We start from the raw sequence: 21,710 nt of genomic DNA on the forward strand, positions 1-21,710 counted from the left end.
AGGCGAGTACGTGCTACAATAAGGAAGTTACAGGGGTTAGAACATCCGTTTCAGCCAGTTTCAAATTTTCGCACGGCCTCGCCACCCTTCTCTGCCACAGGGAGGGGTAGGCGTAGCCCATCGTCATGACTCTGCCCACTTCGGCAACGTGACAGGACATCAGCAATTGACGTCATCGGCGAGTTCGATCAGTCACAATGCACTTCCACTTGCTGCGGCTCCTGGTTGTTAATTGTTTACATTGTCGCACGTGCTCTGTAACTTGACGGGCAGTTTTCGGCTCTTCGATATTTTTAAACCTTCGTGACAGTTCACAATGCAGTGCTCAGGAATGCGTGCTTGCTTTCCAAGACGACGAAGGAGCATGAAAGAAAAGCGTGAAGAGGCCCGACCCGTCTGAGCTATCCCCCTCTTTCTGCTCGATTTGCAGCCGACAACAGAACAACGCTGCCTCCACGTGTTGCTTATGTTGAACGCCAAGTGTGTGCAAGTGCCATGCAGTGTGAAGAACAACTGCGTGGCCGAAACCGCATCACCACAGGGCCAGGAAACAAGGCGCAGTTTCGTAGCAGTGGGTGGGAACAGGAACTGACGTCAACTTGTTGAGACCTGGTTTAGACCAATCGACGAGCTCAGTGGTACATCAAGTTGCCCATGGGAAAGTTTGCGTCACTGCGTGTACAAGTGGGATTGATCAGGCGAAGGAAAGAGGTGCGGGAATTGTTTTTCGAAATGTAGGGTCTGCGCGGCACACAGCCCTGTAATATTCGGAAAATGTGATTGCCGCGGTCTACTGTACGAATTGGCGAGCTTGTTTGGGGGGTGTAAAAAAAAAATTCGGAGCCTGTTTACTGGCCCTTTAACAGGCCCCGTCTCAATATCTGCAAGATTCTGCCGCAGCCACATAGTCACGAAGCAGTAGTAACTATTGGACACGAGATCTAGCAGAGTCGGCACCTAGCAGTGAGCGGACGAAACCCAGTGGTGTGGATGGCTCCTTGTGTCGTCTGCTAGCCCCACTGTGTTCGCATGCGTGCGTACGTCATGCACGTCCTCAGATTACAGCTTATTCCATTGTGCTAACACAGCATCAAATGCTTGTACATATGCCTACACGATATACATAAGCATTTCACCTTACAGGACTTGTGCACTCAAATAAGTGAGTGCATGCACGTGTCGGTATGGCGCTAGATCTAACCATCGTACCGTCCATTCGCCAAAATCATTTCAATGTGGGTACCACTTTGTCGTTCAAGCACATCACATAGCGCACTTGACGTTGTCCTAAACCAAACAAAAAGTACTAAATGTCGAGATGTGAATGCAGAATTTTAGCGACACCATCTCGTGAAGTGTTGGCGATTTGGAAATGCTTGCGATACCGCAAAGCATGAACTAGTGTCTGCAGAGGCCGGTTAGCGGTAAAAAAGACCTGAAGCCACGCATTTCTATAGCAGTATGCGTGTTCATGCAAAAAGAAAAGCAGAGTGCACAAACTTCTACTCCATCTAATTATGCAGAAATACAGCCTCTCTTTATTTTTTTGTAGCCGCTAGAGCAAGAAGTAAATACTTAATTGGCTCAATCGAGCAACACTATTTATATTGTGGTATAGGCAAAACACAATTTAAACATGTGCAAATAAAGCAAGAAAAAACATCGAGCACAGTGCAAAACACGAATGTGACCGAAGGCCAGTACCAAGGGCGTAGCCAAGGGGGGAGGTTGGGGGGATCAACCCCCCCCCCCCCCCCCGAAATTTTTCAGTTTTGCTTGCGTATATAGGCACGCACACATACAAACGCACGCACGAACATACATAAAGTATGGATGAACCCCACCCGAAAAAAATTTCTGGCTACGCCCCTGGCCAGTACCCTATTGATTGGCAGGTTGTGCTTCTCTCACACATAATAGGAACGTTAGGCCGGTTTCGTGCATTAATGTGGCAATGGAGGGTGTATACATCATTATTAGGCTGCAGTTAACGCGCTTTATTCGCCGACAATCGACTCAAACCGCCTAAGGCAAAGTGCAGCCGAGTACATTTGTATACACGCCGCCGACTGCCTATACACACAAACGCGGCGACGGTGCTGCCACCTATAGCCTGATCTCACGGCGAATAGCAATGCTCTATCATCCCCAACATGCTGCCAATCACCCCGATGGGAGCCAAAATCATTACCTTGTCCGTTCACTTCAAAGTTGGTGCAACCCATAGATCACACCACTTGTCACTGCCACAATTTTATACTGCATACACATCTTTTACGCTTCTTTATAGCGCGTGATTTTAGGCCTCTATACAGCCACAATACACCCTGTCATCGTAATCATTGGTCATCGCTAACACCACACAAAAGACATGGCGCTCTTTGGCCACCCATGGCCCTTGCGCCACAAAGCCCCACTAATCATCATCAAAGTTGGTGCAACTTCATTTTGTTACCTTTGTTGTTGCGTGTGCAATGTCAGCGCATGTTGAAGAACATTACATGGTCAAAATTTATGGAAGCTTCCACTATGGCGTGGCTCATAATCACATCGTAGTTTTAGCCCATAAAGTGCCAGATATTATTACTATTATTATTATTATTGTTGTTGCTTGATCTGTTCCTTGCAATTATTCCCCACAACAAAGAAAGCACTTCAACACTTGCAGTGCTAGTGTGGTAACAATGTCAACACAGCCAAGCCTTATCACAGAGCAATGCAGCCAAACTTAGCATGTGTAGGGAACTATACATAGCGACTAACATTTGAAAGTGAACATCACGTCTCCTCTAACATGTGAACTGCACTTTATAGCAGCAGCCATTATTTCCTCTTGTATAAAAACTGTAGCTGATGTTTGCGTTGTACTTGACGGTAATGAACCCATGCCAACAGCCTGACGTGGAACCACCATCTGGTGCAGCCAATGTTCCATAACTCACCATCACGGCACATTTGATGCTAGCATGCACTCTTGCACATATTGGTACAAGAAGTATGCTGAAGGGAATCGCAACACTGTTTTGCTACAGTATGACAAGCAGAAAGGAGTACTGCCTCTTCCTCTGAGAACTGGAAAGAATCACTTGGGCAACCGGTCTGATTGGTATTTTCAGTGTTGTCATAAGTAATTGTAAAGAGGCAAGCATCACTCCCAATAGTTGCGTTTAAGAAATGGCAAGAGAACAAATACGTAGCCACCATTTACCACTACGCTCATGAACTACTGGTGAAGGACCAATGTTACTACCTTGAGATGTTGATGTGAGCTGTTCATTTTGAGGTCTCCTTTTTCTAACACCATGAATGGCCCTTGCAGCACTGTTGCCTGTATACACAGTGATTTGCTGTGGTGCATCAGTACAGTTTGCTGATCTTTCAGTATATAAAGGATGAAGAAACGAAAAAACCAGCTTACGGACGCGTACACAAGCAGAGAAGACGACAGACACTCGCTAAAGTGCCTATCCACACAAGAAGAGAAGACGATAAACACTCCAGCGAGTGTCTGTCGCCTTCTCTTCTTGTGTACGCGTCTGTAAGCTGGTTTTTTCGTTTCTTCAAGTATGTACCAACAGGCCCAGCAACAGATTCTCCTGATAAAAAGGATGCCAGGATTAGCAAAAAAAATCAAATGCGACCGGTCACATATGCAGTGGCACCTGGTAGCACAGAGCACAGGCCAAAAAACGGAGCATGACTTGGCCATTATTGCATGCTGTAAATTTTCCGGTGAGGTTTCATTGCTAAGCTCCAGCCACAGTTCGGAGAATCTAGTGACAGCAAATCGCGGCTATTACAATCAACTGGGAGTTCAGGACTACAAATAGGTGTATGACTGTATGTGTAGCAACCCATCTGTTTGCTTAACAGGCATAAGCACTCAGTGTAGTACTGACACAAAAGCTTTGCATCTTGTTTTCTCTGTTGCAATAAGGCTGGCAACCTCGTTTCCTTTTACACACTACGATTACTTGTTTGGAGGCACTTTTATGGCACCCAGTAGCAGTCTTGGTTTCAGGGGAGTGCTGAGAGAGCCCAGATCAGAATGGATGGCCAAAAAAACATCCCAAAAAAACATCTTTTTTTTTTGTTCTGGACATCGTTAGCATGTTCTCAAAGGCAGACATTTACGCACCTGCCAGACTGTCCCACGTAACAACCATCCACTGTAACGTACATGGCTGCACTCCAGAAATTAATCATACCACTGTAAGCCATAAGAACAATGATGCTCGCACTCGGGTTATTGTCGAAGCTGCTCAAATGAAGCGGGAAAAGTGTCAGGGTGTCTACCGAGTTGACATTTCTAAATTCCCTGAGTTTTCCAGGTTTTCCATGAGTGTTTTTGCTAAAATTCCCTGAGTGAAACAGAACTTTGTTTCATGTCAAGATAGGTAAAGACCATATCGCTCGGTGATGTCACTCTCTAATACGCACGTTAAAAAATAAAAAGACTTAATCCCATTTGAATAGTACATAGAACAGTTAAACCTCAATAGAGCGAAGTTGGTAAAAGTGGCAACTCACTTCGTTATATCGAAACTTCGTTAAACTGAAATTCGACCTTTCATGCAAGGCATAGTTACTGAAGGATTAATCTTAAACTGAAAATGCCACAAGAATGCTCGACTAATATATCAACATGAAATAACTTTTTTTTATTTTTTGCGTGAAAGAAAAACAATTTTGTTGAGCCTGAGATGCAGGAATCACAGTTAGATGCCTTGCCAGAGTGTCACATGTAAAGACGAAACCAATGCGGGTTTAATGCACTGTGGAATGGCACTTGTTCTGCTGCTGCGGGTTGTTGTCAAATCCTCGTGCGTTGCCCAGAGCAATGCAATGCCTTCGCTATCATGTTGCCCAAACGAACCATTTGCTCTCCACGAACGCACAACATCGAAAACCATCCCACGTTAGAAAAAAAGTCACAGTTTCACTGCGAGAGCCAAATAGTAAATCTGATAGCAACAAAGAGGAATTTTATATGAATATAGGCTAGCAGCTTGCTCCTTCAGGAAACGCAGCTGCTGCACTAAGAGAAGTGCCCTATCTATGGCTCAGGGGCGGATTCAGGTACATAATGGGGGGGGGGGGAGGCTACAAAGGCTGAAGCCACCGCTCAGCAGTGCAATTTGGCGGGTAACACATATTTACAACAGCCCAGAGGGGATTATGGCGGTGCCTAAGAAGCCTTCGTTGTAAATGTGCATAGGGAAACAGGAAAGGGTAGAGCCATAAGAGAGGTAGAGAGTAGGGACAAGATTCTCTTTACCCCTTTTGGGCAGTGGCAGGCAAAGCAACCTGACAAATGGGGCAAACTCAACAGGCAGCCTGACAAAGGAAGTGGACGACAGGCACTGAAGGGAGGGGGGGAGGGCTGGCTTAGGGGAGGGGGGGCGATCGCCGCTACCGCAACCCCCCCCCCTTGGGATCCACCGTTGCTATGGCTTCAACGAAAGATTTGCAATTAGAGCACAACACCTACAAAGGTATGAGCCGTCTGCGGATCCCCACTAAAGATACCGCGGCGCACGCGACCACGCCCGCTGGTACAAAGTACGCACTTCCTGCCGGACTCACGCAGCCCCCCCCTCCCCCCACCTTCCCAACGCGCCGGCTCCTATCTCCATGTGCCCAACGCGCGAATGAAACGGTCGGCTCGTTTCATCTCTGTTTAAGCCCCGTTCGTCGGCAGCGCTCGCGCACTTTCACTCGCACATGGATCATACGACGCGCGGGGTGATGTAATCGCGATTTGGACTTGATAAGGAAGATCATGGCGAAGGCAAAAAATTCGCGTCGGAGTGTCTATATAATTGCTATCGCAAAAAAAAAAAAAAAAAGCAATATAGTTGCGGGCTAAGATCGCATGAAAGCATGGCACCAGCCTGAATTACGGCACATCTGATTATGGTGGAAACGTTACTGTTTTTCGACATCGCGCGCCGAATCGAGCAAGTGGGACCCGTGCCGGTGTCGCGAATTTCTGTCGCAGCTATGCCTTGGCTCTGAAAAGTTTTGTAATTCAGCTTTGTAGCAAACATCCACATGCTGTGGCTTGTAATTGCGAGCTGCAGCCCCCAAAAATATCAGTCGACTGCCTAAAACTTGTTTCAGCAGTGCCCTCATCGGGAAAAAAAGAAAAAAAGCTTTCACTTGCTGTGAATGGGCCCGTTAATTACGCTAGCTATCGCCTGGAAATTTATTCTATTCTTCACGGAGTCCTAAATAGCATCTTTGAAACTCGGGATGAGAGCGAGTGAGCTCTCCGATAACAGCCAACAAGCGTCGTCTTTTTTCTCGCCGATCGGGATGGCTTTCCAGATACCAGCCTTGTCGAAGACATCCGCTTCCTGAACGATCGCGATCGCTTACAAGAAAACTCAAGCTCGTTACATCTACTGTTACCGCTTCTACAACTAATAATGCTTGTTACTTGACATGCGGCGATAACAAAAACACCATATCGGGCGCTAACGCGCAACACGCGCGAGAAAGATTACAGAACTACACCGCGTAGTCACGGAACACCCTAAAACATTGCGTGATAGATGTGTCGTGGTTCGCGGTTCCCGCATGCCACGCATTAGCCGGATTCTCTCCTACTTCACCGCTCCGAAGGCGATCACAGCATCGAGGTGCGCCACTTCCCCGCAGCCGCAGCGGCCGTTTGATTTGAAAAATGCGTTCACAAAATATCGAGCCAGCGCAACCGCGACTTTCGTCGCCTGTCAATAAAGTTACTGTGGATTTTCCCTGATAGGAGCACAATTTCCCTGAGTTTTCCCTGAGAATTTCCAGACTATCCAAAATCCCCGAGAATTCCCGGTTTTCCCAGTCGGTAGACACCTTGAGTGTGTATGTGTCAGTAAACCTTCCATTCCGTTAAGTGGCAAGGAGCTGAACTTCTTGGAAGGAGTCGGCTAGTGTGATAGGCATTGCAATGTCTTGGCCTGATATTATTATCCCAATGTCATGTTCTGATTTTATGGTTATGAGAATGCATGTTCCACTTGTGATGTTATCAGGTTTTTATCTGCTTTCTTGTGACAGTGCCTTCTTCAAATCTGTATAATTTCTTCTTTCTTCATGCATTAGACTCAGTAGGAAGTAAACGCTTGTCTGCGTTTCTCTTTTTTGCACTTTTCTCCTCTAAGCATGTTAACATTGTACAGGAGTAATACTGAAAGGCGAGCCAGTTGGTACATATACATCGCAATAACTCTTTCAGCGCAGACCAACACACGGACAAAGAGAGGGAACGACAAGCGATGGTGTCGTTCCCCTCTCTTTGTCCGTGTGTTGGTCTGCACTGAGAAAGTTATTGCGAAACATTGTACAAGTGTGCAGTTATCTCATCATCACAAATTTTGGACCGTGGGATTGTTTACTGGCCCTTTGAAGGTTCCGCTATTGAAGCCAAAGATCACATACACAGCCAGAACTGCAATTTAGCTCCCACTTTCAGTCTTTCTTTTAGATTAAATGACCAGCCTAGGAGGTCTATCCACTTTAGGACTAGCAGGAAATAGGCTGTTTTCGAGCAGGTTTCGAGCAGCCAAAATGGAGTTTGGGATCGCTTGGAGCAGCAATCTGGTGAATATTCTTATTAGTGTGCAAACTGTACAAGCTGCTGTAATGTAAACAGGAAGACAAGGGCAACAGTCAAGTCAGAGAGCCGACATCAATCAGGCACATCGGACATTAGAATGTCATTTGCTGGCTTCAATGCACTATACAACGTCTGTATGACTGTGAAGCATTAGTGACAATGCGATTACAACTTATTAGGTTTCTGCGATAGACAGGTGTTGAATGTCATTGCAAACAGGAAAATGACCTTAAAGGCCAACTCCGGCGATTTTTCGAGGTTGATGGATCTCAATGGAATTCACTGGGTACATTCCTTTGCACGTTTCCGTCATTTATGCCAAATTACAGGCTTGAGACATGCGCATATTGTTTGTAAATGAATTTTAAAGAGTGTCTGCAAACGTTCTCCTGGCTTCCCACAATTATTGGCAACATTGCGTCTGTGACGTCAGTATTGGGAAGGCGGCGGAAGTGACGCAGCCGAGGGCACCGCTAACTTCGGCGCTTCGGCCGCTACAACGAGCGTCTGCTGTGCACAAGGCGACAGACAGCGTTGGTTTGGCCGGCGCTTCGCTGGTCGTCCCGGCTGTCACAGTTTCGGCATGCCTTGCCCGACTTCCGGTTCGTTCGTAACAACGTCTACGTCATACGTAGACAGTACACTCGGTTGGGTTTCGGTGTTGCGCTTTTTTGCTTATTTAAAATTATTCCCCAATTTGCCGAGTATTTCTGCTATCGGGCCCGTAACAGGAGCGTCTCAGGAACATAAAAGCACCATTACTTTGACATGGCCAAAAAATCGCCGGAGTTGGCCTTTAAAGGGCCCCTAAACCCCCTCCGACATTTTCCCAAACATTTCAAGTAAACAAGCGCATCGCGTGCAGAATGCTGTCGCGGTCAACGATGCCACACGCCACAGCGCTACAGGTCCCGGGCGCGCCACAATTTCGAAAAAACAATAGCTTCTCCTTTCCGGTCCCCACCATTCCCGCCACTGACATGTCTGACATCACCAGTGAAACTCGACGACGTTATCACTTTCGATGCTTGCGATTGGCCGAACGACAACCGACGACTTCCGGTTACTCTGCAAACAGCTGTTCGCGCGCACCTTGCTGTTCTTGGTCGTGTTGCCGCTTGCGAATCGACATCTGCGGCCCTTAAGGGCCCGCTCACACTAGCGGCAAGCCTGCCGCAACTGGCGCGGTGCCGCAGAACGTCAGCCGTCGCCGCACGCGCGACAGCTGTCCAACTTGCACAGCAAGCTACGCCGGCAAGCCTCCAAAAAACATGGCCGCAGTGCCAACAGTGGTTGTCGTCCACCTCGAATCTATCAAGTAGCCGCCGTGCGCTCTGTAGCGTGTAAGCTCCGAACTGATGCTTCCATTTGCTTTAGATTCCATGTCCTTAAGCTTTGACAGAAAAGTATTCGTACCGATTCAGCCCCGTTTTGGAGAGCCATACTCAAATAATCGATGCTGTAGGCTTAGCGAGTCTAGAAGGGCGCTTCCGAATGCTCGGAAGACATAGATTACACGTTTGTTAGTTGTTTCTAATCCTCCATAGCTGGCGCCACTTGACCTGGTGCCAGCTTGGGGACATTTTATTTGGTTTTACGCGACGCTTTCTTTAATGCCGGACAGACTAAAAACGCTTCATTGACTGCTGGAACCATGCCTGGCAACGACACGGACGACATCCACACTTTTAGCGTGAAAAGCGCGGAAAAAAAAGCAAGCAGCTCGAAGTGTCCCGCGACAGGCGCACACGACGCGGAGAGCCGAAAGCAGACGACGCGGCGCGCCGTAGTCATGGTAACCGCTCCTCCGTCACTGATTGGCCACGTCGCTCTCCGGCAGACGGCGAACGACACGAAAATGGGTCTCGGACCTATTCTGCGAACGGCAAAGAACGGCTGACGTGCGTGAACGAAATCGCTTGCGCACGGCAGCCTGAGAACGGCAAACGGCGAGCTGCCGTGCCGCTAGCGTGAGCGGGCCCTAACGCAACCGCCAAGTCGCTAGCGTAGTTACACATCCACGCCTTGCGGTTTGATGCGCTCCGTGAACTCGAGCTCGGCTCCTCATCTCGAGCCGAGGTGGTCTCGCACGGCGTGTCCCCGTATGGGTCCATCACGTTGGCGATCCTTTGAAGGCGTGCGCGCAACACAGGGTCCATACCGGCACGATTTGTAGGGGCACGGGCCGGCACGGCAGCAACAGCGGTTAGTCAATGAACAGTGCACACAGATACCACACAGAGTTGACGGCGAGCTGGAGCGTCGGAGTCGCCTGAGTCGCGGCAACCGGAAGTAAACGCTATCTCGAACAGCGCGTCAGCGTTGACGTATGCCACGCGAGATGAGGAGGGGCACTCAGCTGACTCAGCGAGGAGGGCAAAGCGGTTTTTGAAGAGGGTAGCGTAGGAAAGAGGGAAAGAAGCGATCGTCGCGTTTCGATCATCAAACGCGTGTAACTCCGCTATTACGACACCGTTTCGAAAAATTCTCACGGCTACGTGTTCGTTGTAAACTCGAGCACAACTTCCTCACCTCAACTAAATTTTGACCGCTGGGTGGTTTAGGGGCCCTTTAAAGGGATTGAGGACCAATTCTTATGGCACCTCTTTTCTTTGGTGCAACGGAAACCTTAGCAGTCAGAGTGTCCAATCACGGAATGGTAGTGTGAAAAACGCTGTGAAACATGTAAAATCACAATTCTTTTGATTGGCAGCGATTATGAAGTCGCATACACACAACACATGGTGCAAGGGAGGCGAATGCAACAGCAGTTCGAATTTGTACGCTGCGATTTGATCAAAATTCCCAGGTGATCGACATTTCTGGAGCACTCCACTACGGTGTCCCTCATAATCATATTGTCATGCGGTCGCGATGTTGAAGGCAGTAGTCGGCGTTTTCAAGACGAAACTCTTCATTCGGGCGAACTTGTGCCCAGGAAATGAAAAGTTGAAGTACAAGCAGTACAAGTTGTATACTGAGAGTGGCAAGCACTCTCGTCAATCATCGGTAATCTAATCTGCAGTAAAGCGCATTGTCGCTTTATACCTGTGGCATCAAAAATTCCAGCATTATTGTTGGTGGCCGTGATAGTTCTAGAATAAACTCTACTGTTCTCGTTGTGCGCTCAAGCTTATCAGAAGATTCTAAAACAATCTGGAAGGTTCCAAGACACTTGGGCATGGTTTGCACAAGTCAGTGGTTATGTGTGCAATGAACCGGTTACATAAGAATATGAAAAGAAGCGCATGTGGCAATATCGTGGTTTTGGGACGTTAAACCCCAACAATTAAATGTATATCGGAACGCTTCACTGCAATACAAACACGATACATGGGCATTCAGGCTTAGTGTTACAATTTTCATCACCAAGAACCTTGTGAAGTGCAACTGGCATACATCATATCTTTAAAAAAAAATCTTTGGGGTAAAATATCAAAACTTTTGCATGTTTGAATCTTCATTGATGTGAGGAGGTAATTTACAGTACGCGGTGCCTAAAGCAGCAGCAGCATGGCCGACATGGCTACATTACGGTACACATAGTGATAAAAAAAAAAGGGAACATTTGTCTATGTATTATCACCAGTTTGTGATCAAGAGAAATGAGCTACCAGACAAAATGCTGAACTTGTCAACAATGAAGGTCAAACACACGTGGCGGTGCACTTGAAGGAGTGCAAGCAAGGCAGACAGAAATATGATTGTAGTGAAATGGTGCAAATGGTGCAGTTGGATTACCACTGTCTTTTACATGGTCTCAGTATACTACTGTCTTGATTTACACGACCGTTAATCTTTCTAGCCATTTTCTTTCATGTACCAAATCTGCTCCCAAATGTGTCATGCCTCACCAAATAGAAGCTTTAAAAAATTGTACAACGAAAATCGTACAACTTGCAGTGCTACCTGTGAAACACACGCGCCCCTGCAAGTCGTCAACAAAAATTTTGCCATATTTTTTATGTGCATGCGGGGTGGAAATGGGCTTTCAGTCTTCTGGAGAAGTTTTGGAGTGGTAAAAGGGGAGTTTTGGAGCAGCTTTGGAGCATCAAAAGGTGTGTTTTGGAGCAATGCAAATTAGTTTTGGTGCAAATTTCTAGGGTCGAACGTGAATGTTAATTAAAATTTTTATTTCTGGTACACACAAAATTCCAATGGCTTGTACTCAGTACTGATGAACCAACCAGACTTACCACAATATATATATATATATATATATATATCCATCAGTACAACATCACAGCTGACAGAGTGATAAATCACAGGAATGAACTGCACTAGAGTGCTTATTTGGGCCGGTTGGTACATGGACCACAGGAAAAAGATGGACCAAGTGCTGATTACAACCAAAGCTTTATTGCATACAAGGGAGTATATACAGCAAAACTTCTTTGCAGACTTTGCAGACAGCACTATGCCCCTTTTAATCAACTTTGAGTGAGTTGATTTTTTTTAATCAACTCTCACTCAAAGTTGATTAAAAGGGGCATAGTGCTGTCAGCTTGTGCAGCAGCCCTTGATAAGTCCTGCCCGCATCTGATGCGTGAGAGCTTCAAGACACAGGTGGTTCGTCTGGGTGCAGCTGGATACCCAATGCAGATTGTCTCCAGTGCTTGCGAAAGCCTTCTTCAGAAATACAAGGGTGGTGATCCCAAAGTCAAAGAAAAGGAGAAGAAACCTGTACATGTTATGCCGTACCTGCATAACATATCCCATAATGTGAAAAAAGTTGCTAATAGGTATGGTGTTGATGTAGCGTTTTCCGTGCCTAGAACGTTAGGGCAGATCTGTTCGATGATGACCAAACAGAAGAAGGCGGTTTGCTCAAAAAAGCATGCAAACGTGTTCACTCGGTGTGTGTCGGCTGTAGTATATCACATCCCATTATCGTGTGGGACAGCATACATAGGGCAGACGGGGCGCTGCCTCAACGAACGCATGCGTGAGCACAGTTTGGCTGTAAGGGGCAAGAATGGTGGCCATTTGGATTTTCACTGTAGGACGTGTGGCTGTACCGCCCGATTCGAGAATGTATCAGTCATGGCAAAAGCAAGGGAAAAGACCGAAAGGGAAATTATAGAAGCGTATTTTATAAGACAGTACAATGACAAGTGCATAAGCATGCCGTCGATATCGCTTTCGGACAAAGAAATAGTCTTCTTAAATGGCCATATTTAATTTTGGGAGTAACACTTTGGAAAGTAATTCTTTTGTTAACCTTTTGTTGAGGGCTGTGCACTCTTTTCGCCTATTTTGTTTCCTGTATGACGCTTTGTAAAGTTTTTAGACGGTTTTAAGTTGCGAACCTTGGTGTTTTGCCTCATTGGTGTGTTTCATCGTTGTTGCTCTTTGGCTTTGAATCATATCAGCAGTGTTGTTTTATAATTTTAGTCATTTTCCATGGCCTTTACAATTTTCACTGTGGCTTTTCATGTGTTGTCCGCGCCATCTTAGAGGTGTAAAAAGATTAAATAGTAAAGAGATAAAGTAGAGATGTACCCCCCGTGATTATGTGACAACAAAAAAACGTGGCGCTCGGTAAAAATGAGGTGTGTTTTTTCACAGCTCTGTCCACGGTGCAGTGTTGTAAGTGAATCTTGGTGTTGTGCGCATCGTGATGGCGCAGCGTGGCATGCCTATATATTGGCTTCGTGAACTGAGAATAAACAGTTGGTAGTCTGCGCTCTTTCCTGTCTCCCTTCTTCTTTCCTGCTGGTTGCGCAGTAAGGGCGAGTTTACAAGAGTATATACAAGGGGTGTTCAAATGAAAAGGCACGAAACGTCTTAACAAGATGACCACTTACATAGATGCCTATGCCGCTATGGGAGAACGTAGCGAGACATCTAGGGATGTGATTGGAGTCTCTGCCATGGATCGGAGCATGCAGGCGCCCCTGCATGTGCAGTAGAGAGCAGAGGCTCTTATAAAGAGCGCCGTCCAATTGACGCGGCAGTGCATGTGAGGACAGGGTGGCGTTCAGATTGCAAAATTCAACGGTTGAAGAGTAGTGGGGTGTTAAACAATTTCTGACAGCGAAAGATTTTAAATCAGCCATCATTCATCCCCTGGGGTTTCCATGTGCTTGGCCCCCCGAAAAAACACCTGAAAGGGAAGCGCTTCAACTAGGACGACGAACTGAAGGACGCTGTGAAAGACTGGGTCTTGTCATGGCCACAGGAATTCTGGGAACAAGGAATCCTTTGGCTCGTTCATCACTGGGATCGTTGTGATCAGGCACATAGAGTATACTTTGAATAAATTGTTCATTTATACCCACAGTGTCCTTTCGTACCTTTTCATTTGAACACCCCTTGTATATACATCCCTTGTTTTTGTCTAGTTGCACATGGTGTCACACTGTAAAAGAAAAGGTAGCCCAAAAAGCAGGCATTAGAGTTGTCTTTTCAGCGACGAATAAGTTCTCTAGTATGTGCAAAAAGGTAAACAGAGAAGACATGGGGCCTTGCTTGTGTGATAAGAAACATGCAAAAAATTTGTTGAATGCTACCACAACGCAGCCTATGAAATCCCGATCTCATGTGGCCGTTGCTACATCGGCCTAACTGGCCGGTGTGTAAATGACCGCCTTAGAGGACGCTGCAATCTAATGAAAGGTTCTGTTGGCAGCCACCTAGCCACGCACAGCTAAATATGTGGTTGTCATGCTATATTCGCTCAATGCAAAATACTAAGGTGCTATGGTGACCAACGAGCACGTGAAATATGTGAGGCCCACTGCATCGACAAAAAAAGGTGATATATGCGTGAGTGTGCCTTCGATAGTGCTCCTCACCAAGGAACTTGCATATCTTTCACATGCATGATGGCCTTTCATTTTTGAGTTGACAGCAGTTGAACAGGGTACATGGGTTTGGGAGCAGGCAAAAGCGCCTTTTTGTAGCAGGCCTGGAGCAGCCAGAAAGACGTTTTGGAGCAGGCTTGGAGCAGTCAGAAAGACCTTTTCGAGCAAGATTAGAGCAGTCAAAGGCCGTTCAGAGCAGATGCTGCAGTTTCAGAGCACTTGTGAAGCAACATTTGTCCAATGCTGCATTTAGCAAAAGCCAAGCTAAATTGTGCAATAGCTTTATTTAGCTATGTACACACGTTCATATTGTCGTTTTCATTCTGTTTTATATAGTTCGTCTCCCAATGGCCGCATTCGTGCTAGGTGGTACAATGCCCGGGGAAATATGCTCTTATCCTGGAAGTTTACTTCGAGTAAAGCAAGGGAGGCGTTTAATCGTATTATGCTATTGCACAGCAGTTTCAGTGCATGCGATAGCTTTGTGCTTGCAAGTCATGGGGTTGAGAGAGTAGACGATTGCACTCCGTTATGCACTACTTACATAGACGACGTAATTAGTGTGTGTTCAAAGGTATAACTAGTTAAACCTTCCTCCACATAAACAAGGACAAGGCCAAAGATCACAAGCAAAAATGCGTAATTACATCACTATAAAAGTGAAGCGAATTAACAATCCTGGGCGAAGTGTCCAAGATGCTTTGTTCAATACACGCAGCTACGGAAAGTTGCAGGCCACAAAGCTAGGCTTGTTTTTCACTGCCTCCAATAAATTAAAACTTTTCATGCAGATATCTTCTGCGATGAGCCAAAAAAACATTTTACTTACTATTGGTCATTCTCCACTATTTGTGGCGCAGTGGCCGGCACCGGCAAACAAAAGAAAACTGTGAAAATGGCGCAACAAGAAGTCCAAAATAAAGGCGCCGAGGAAGAGGGCATCACGTGACGATCTTAAAAAAAAAAAAAAAAAAAAAAAAAACATTCTACCAAAGGGGCACATGGCCAATGGCCAGAAGTGTGGAAAGGGAGGGGAGGTGCCAGAAAAGGTTCCCTTGCCGAGGCTAGTCAAATAACACCACCTCCTCATTTTTTTCTTCCGTGGCACGTAGCACCTGCTGAGCCAACCTCCATAGACGATTACAGCCTTGATGAAACTGAAACTATAACCGTTTCGACGAAACCAAAAACACTACGTTTCAGCCATGTTTTCGGGCATGGGACTTGAGGGCTTTCGCACCTTGCGGTTAAATTCAGGTCATGCAGCGCAGTATGGCACTGATAAACAATAAGCGTCTTGAATTGGGCTGGTTGGTACATACTGATTTTTTGAACGAAGAAAAAGCGCTACAACAGGATGAAGACGAGATGACACAAACACGGCGCTGACTAACAACCACATTTTAACGCGATAGCGTTAGAGAGCTCGTGTCGCAGAAATTCCGTCGTCGGTGTCGGGACCGTTGGTTGTGAGCGAAAAATCATCCGTGAGCGAAAAATCGAGAAAGGAAATGGACAACTATGTCCATCTAGCGGAAAACATATCAAGCCAATGCCGCCTTTCCAGAGGAGGCGTTGATCAAGCAAACAGCAAACGCTAGATAATGTGCTGCCATCTGTGAGGCATTGCTTCACATGGCCTCTTCATGGCCTCCGAGATGGCAAGCGCGCGGCGTATATCTTGGAGGCCATACGACTCTTGCTTTAGATCAAAAACCTGTATGTACCATTCTCGCGCGCGCGCGTGTCTGTGCGCGCGTGTGTGTAACAATACACATTAGTAAGTATGCACTTAGTGGTCGAAGTGCGCACCAGGGGCCGGATTTCGCTATTGCGTTCAACTCTTAAAGGCGAAGCTTAAGGGTCCCCCAATTTTTATTGCGTTTGCATGTCAATATATACTGGGAAAAACACAATCAGTATACACATCGGGGAACAAGATATCGCTGTAACATTGCGAAATCACCGTCTTGAAAGATACATCATTTCATTTTTGCGAAGCGATAGCAAAGCTACGCTGACACAACAGTGTCCACTTTTCTGGATGCAAAAAGCCTCGAAGATTTCACGTTGGCGTTGCTCTGCATAAGTGCCTAGTATTTCACAATCTTTAAAAACTGGTTTGCAATCACATTTCCTACAGTGATCTACCGGATGATTGCTCATGGACCTTTTTAGCGAGTACGCATGTTCTCGTAACATCTCATCGATACATCGGCCAAACCGGCAGATGTAGCACCGTCTGCAATTGAGGGGGATCTTATAAGCACTGTTCCCTTGGCATCCAACAAATTGTTACGCATGCTTATTTTTGCAACGATTTTGTACTTGTTCACCGCCAATCTTCTTGCAGAGGCTGGATACCTTATGACGTGCGCTAAAGACTATCTTAACTCCGGCTTTTTGTGCCACTTTCTTTAGGTTGTGTGACACTTTATGAACATACGGTGTCACCACGGTACTTCTATGAGGGTCTTTTTCTTTCGTCTGTTTTTGTGGTGATATTAAAGTTGCCATCATTTGCTCAGCAACATTGGAAGGCAAGGTCAAAGGAAAACCTGCTTTAAGTAGCCTCTGCAATTGCACTTGAAAACTTGCATTCACTTGGTGGTAGGAAGACTGAAAGTGCTGCCAACAAACAAGATTTTCAGACGCCATATTTTACTAATTTAGAGTGTGAAGACGTGTAAGGAAGTATACCTTTTAGCGAACGGGGTTAGCAAACAAGGTTAGCGAACAGGGTTAGCGAACGGGGTTCTTCGTTCAAAAATATGATAAACGAGTTTGGCGCAACAAGAGTGGTTGGGCCCAAGATGGCGCAAGTAAAGTTCGGCACACGCCTGAGTTGATTACATAGAATTGTTAACAGATACCTTGTCAAGCAGCAACTACAAACTTTGATCATAAGGGCGCGGTGACTAGCGCTGGCACTTGCGCTACCTTGGCAGACATCACCAAACGGCCTGCTTTGCGTTGAGATGACAGCATAAAAATCGCATCGCTCCCTGATGCGGCCGTATTCTCTTACACCAGCATTTTGTGGAGTTATGCGAGATCAGATTTAAAGGAGTTAGCTGCTAGCCTTACTTTATATTGAAGCAAGGTGTGGAAGCGGGCTAGTTGGTATTCCATAATGTTAAAACTTTAGCGCAAAACGAGCAGAGCGGACAAAGAAACGACGAGGACAAGCGCTTGTCCTTGTCGTTTCTTTGTCCGCTGTGCTCGTTTTGCGCTAATGTTTTAGCATTACTTTATATACTACCACAATTTCTTGCTATAGCATTTACTGCTTCACCCTTGCGGCAAAACTAATTGTTTCACGTGGTCACCTACATCACGGAGAATGCGCAAGATGATGATGATGACAGGAGATTGCTTTGCCACGTTGCGGATTACAGTGGCACAAAAAGGCACCAAGGACCAATGCAATGCCTTTTGGAGCAGAATGGCGTAGCAGAAGCGGATTGGTGCACTGTGGCACAAATGGCGCAGCAATTTTACCCCTATGTATCTGATACAGTTGAACCCCTTCATGAAATTTTCACCGTCGATTCCTCGAGCAATAAAGTGGTCCCCATCCCGAGACAAGACGCTCCCGCGAATTATGATTGACGCCCCATTGCAACCGAAAATAAAAAGCTATCTATTATTATAGCTAATTTTAGAAGTATTTTTCGAAAACAAGATCACCTTTGTGCGTTTGTCGAATCCTGCTCGGCAGACATCATAGTGGGAACTGAAACATGGCTGACGAGTGACGTGTGTAACCATGAATTGTCTTTTACTAAACGCTTTATCCTGTTTCGAAAGGACAGAACGGAAACACGAGGAGGTGGTGTTATGATTGCAGTAAAAAAAGAACTTTAAGCGCGTCTGCTTGATACGGGTTCTTGTATTGAAATTTTGTGGGTGTTGGTCCAGCTTTCATGTGTAACTTGTGCCGTTGGGGTTTGTTACCGTCTGCCTGACTCAAAAGAAACCTTCTTAATTGCCTAAACGAATCATTGAGCCTCATATATGACAGATTTCCTGGCTCTCCTGTGATTCTCGCGCGCGACTTTAACTATCCTGGAATAAACTGGCGGACGGGCACAGCCGATAGCGGCGCAAGGAAAGCTGAATGTAAGGACTTTCTTGACGTGATTTCGTCCTACGGTTTAAGCCAAATAGTTTCTATGCCAACACGGGGGGATGCTATCTTGGATCTTGTGCTTACCACCGAACCGTCAAACATGTCTGTTAATGTGTTAGACTGCATCAGTGACCATAATGTCATCCATTGTGAATTCGAGTTAACGCGTAAAGAAAGCGTGCATGAAAAGAAAACAATTTATGATTACGCACGTGCAGATGTTGAAATGATCTGTAACGAACTCTCGTCCTTTTGCGTAGAATTTTTCAACGGCATGCAGCATCGCGACAGCAATGAAAACTGGATGATCGTCTGTCACAAGCTAATCGAACTCAAAGAAAAATACATTCCAAAAATACAGATATCTGTGTCTACAGGGAGCGCTTGGTTTACCTCCCACGTGAAGCGATGCATTAACAAGAAGAAGCGCTTTTATTCAAGAGCTAAAACCTTGCAATCTGATGATGCCTGGAAGGCTTATCGCGAACAATCGCAGTTATGCAAAACCGAAATTGAGGCAGCAAAAGACAAATTTTTCAACCATGACATCTCCAACATGTTAACTGACAACACAAAAAAATTCTGGAAAGTAATAAACCCCAAGCCGTCGTCCTCATGTTTCATATCGATAATGCAAGGCAACGAGTTCCTCCCGCCTTCTGAAGTCGCTACTGCGTTCAATTCCTTCTTTTGTTCTGTTTTTTCTTGTGAGCTTCCTATTACCGACAATATTCACCTCGGCTCCGTTACCTCCATCATGGAGGACATCGTGATCACTGAAAAGGGAATCGAAGCTGCTATTGATCGTCTTTCTAGCAGCTCGGCTCCTGGTCCAGATGGTATTTGTCCTAAACTGCTAAAGTTAACTAAACCTGTTATTTCTCCCATTTTTGCATGCCTTTTCCAACAATCGATTCAGTCACGATGCGTTCCTGACGGATGGAAAGTTTCTAAAATAGTGCCAATTTTTAAATCCGGAGACCCGTCATCTGTCACCAACTACAGACTAATCTCACTGACCAGTATACCATGTAAATTATTAGAGCATATCATATCATCGGCAATCATGAAGTACCTAACAAAGCACAACCATTTTTTCAGCAACCAGCACGGCTTTCAACAGGGTCGCTCCTGCGAGACGCAGTTATTCGAGCTGGTCTCTGACATTTACGAAGCTGTTAATGACTCATCGCAAATAGATGCCATATTTATCGACTTCGCCAAGGCGTTCGATAAGGTAGCTCATAACCGTTTATTACTTAAGCTTTGCTATTTTAATATACATAGTCAGGTTGTGAATTGGATAAGGAATTTCTTAACCAACAGGTACCAATTTGTAACTGCCAATGAATTTTCTTCCTCACGATCACTGGTCAAATCAGGGGTGCCCCAGGGCTCTGTATTAGGGCCTATTTTATTCCTGTTGTATGTAAATGACATCAGCAATAACATTTCATCTGCAGTTCGATTATTCGCAGATGACTGCGTAATTTATAGACGAATAACTACCACCTCTGATAGTGACGCTTTGCAATCTGACCTTGCGAAAATTGCAGGTTGGTGTGAACAGTGGCAAATGGAGATAAATACTTCGAAAACTAAGGCTGTAGCCTTCACTAGAGCGTCTAATCCTAAGCTTACTCATTATTTGATAAGTGATACAGTCATTGCGCGTGCGCATACAATAAAATACTTGGGAGTTCATTTATCTTCTAACATTTCATGGAGTGACCACATCGAAGCAATCTGTAGCAGTGCATGCAAAACCCTTGGCTTTATCAGACGTAACCTTTACTTGGCAAACAAGTCTCCTAAATTATTGGCCTTTGCGACGTTGGTTCGCCCAAAACTAGAATATGCATCTTTTATTTGGAACCCGCACCAGTCTTAGCTCATCAACAAACTCGAAGCAATTCAAAATAAAGCAACCCGCTTCATTACCAAAGATTATTCACGAACATCAAGCATAACTAACCTAAAAAAATCTCTGAATCTAAGCACCCTAGAAAATAGAAGAATCATAGCACTTCTATCTCATTTCCACAAACTTTATCACTCATCATCGTCGTTCCGCGCACGCCATATCACGGCCGCCCATCGTATCTTTCCGCGCCTGGGTCACCCCTTAAAGTACAACCCGTTTTTGCTCGAACAAACTTCTTAAAGGGACCGACAACTGATTTTTCTCGACCCAGCTTTTTACTGCGCAACAGGAAGCTTACCCTTCGTAGCGTTTGTAGCTGCAGTGGTTTATCCTAAAAGCACGTAGTTATTTTATAAGCAGTATTTTTCGATCTGAAAGGCTCCAAACACGCATGAAGGCTTGCTCCAGCAATGCTGAGAATTGATAGCGCTGCCGCTAGCCCTTGTGAAAGCTGTCGTTGTTCTGCTTTCGCAGGAGTTACTGTAACTATGCTTAACCACCTTTATTTTGAGCTTTCCAACCATTTTTGAAAATAGCAAGCTGTTACAATGAGATGATGTGGCTTTATACACCTTTTCGGTATTTGTACAGCGTTGTGTGCACCTGCGCCCAAGGTTGCCTGCGCCTTTGTCAAGGCTGCCTACGCCAAGCGAAGGCAGCACCACTTTGTTACATACAACTAACGCAGGCCTATATGTACATTTTTATGGAGTAATATCTTTTAATATAAAGAAATGAACAATATTTCAGTACTAACAGAAAAGTCATCGAACGCGTACACCAATCAACGGTCACGTGACCGGCTTCATCGGACCATTTATGATTTTGCCGCCAGAGGCGCCAAAGGTCATTTTTCACGGCTTTCAATAAAGAAATGAAAATATAAATCCACCTCTCACGAGATAAACAGGGTTGGTTTGAGTCAATGCGACGGACAATCTTTTCAACAGTGCAGTCATCTCATTTCATGTTCTCGGCAGTTGTCGGTCCCTTTAAGTAAATCCCCCCTCTTTCTCGCAATATATCACTGGAACAAGCTACCTGCCGACGTCGTTTCTTCTCAAAATCATGAAGATTTCGTGAATAAACTTAAAAGTTATTTTAATGAAAGTTAATATTGTTCTTGTGCATATCTGTTTTGTTGTACTTGTTGTCGTTGTTCTTTGTACGCGGAATTTCAATGAACGGGAATTATCCTTTCTTTGCATCCTTTTCTTGTTTTGAACACTG

At 45.5% G+C, this 21,710-nt stretch overlaps 1 protein-coding gene across 5 annotated transcripts in view; it reads right to left on the reverse strand.

The window, feature by feature from the left end:
- Window positions 1–21,710, reverse strand: part of LOC119388329 (protein Mo25) — a 211,655-nt gene that overhangs the window by 118,381 nt on the left and 71,564 nt on the right. The gene's annotated exons all lie outside the window — the stretch shown is intronic.

The sequence above is a fragment of the Rhipicephalus sanguineus genome, chromosome 3 (assembly GCF_013339695.2).
Source record: "Rhipicephalus sanguineus isolate Rsan-2018 chromosome 3, BIME_Rsan_1.4, whole genome shotgun sequence".
In the NCBI taxonomy this organism is placed as follows: Eukaryota; Metazoa; Arthropoda; class Arachnida; order Ixodida; family Ixodidae; genus Rhipicephalus; species Rhipicephalus sanguineus.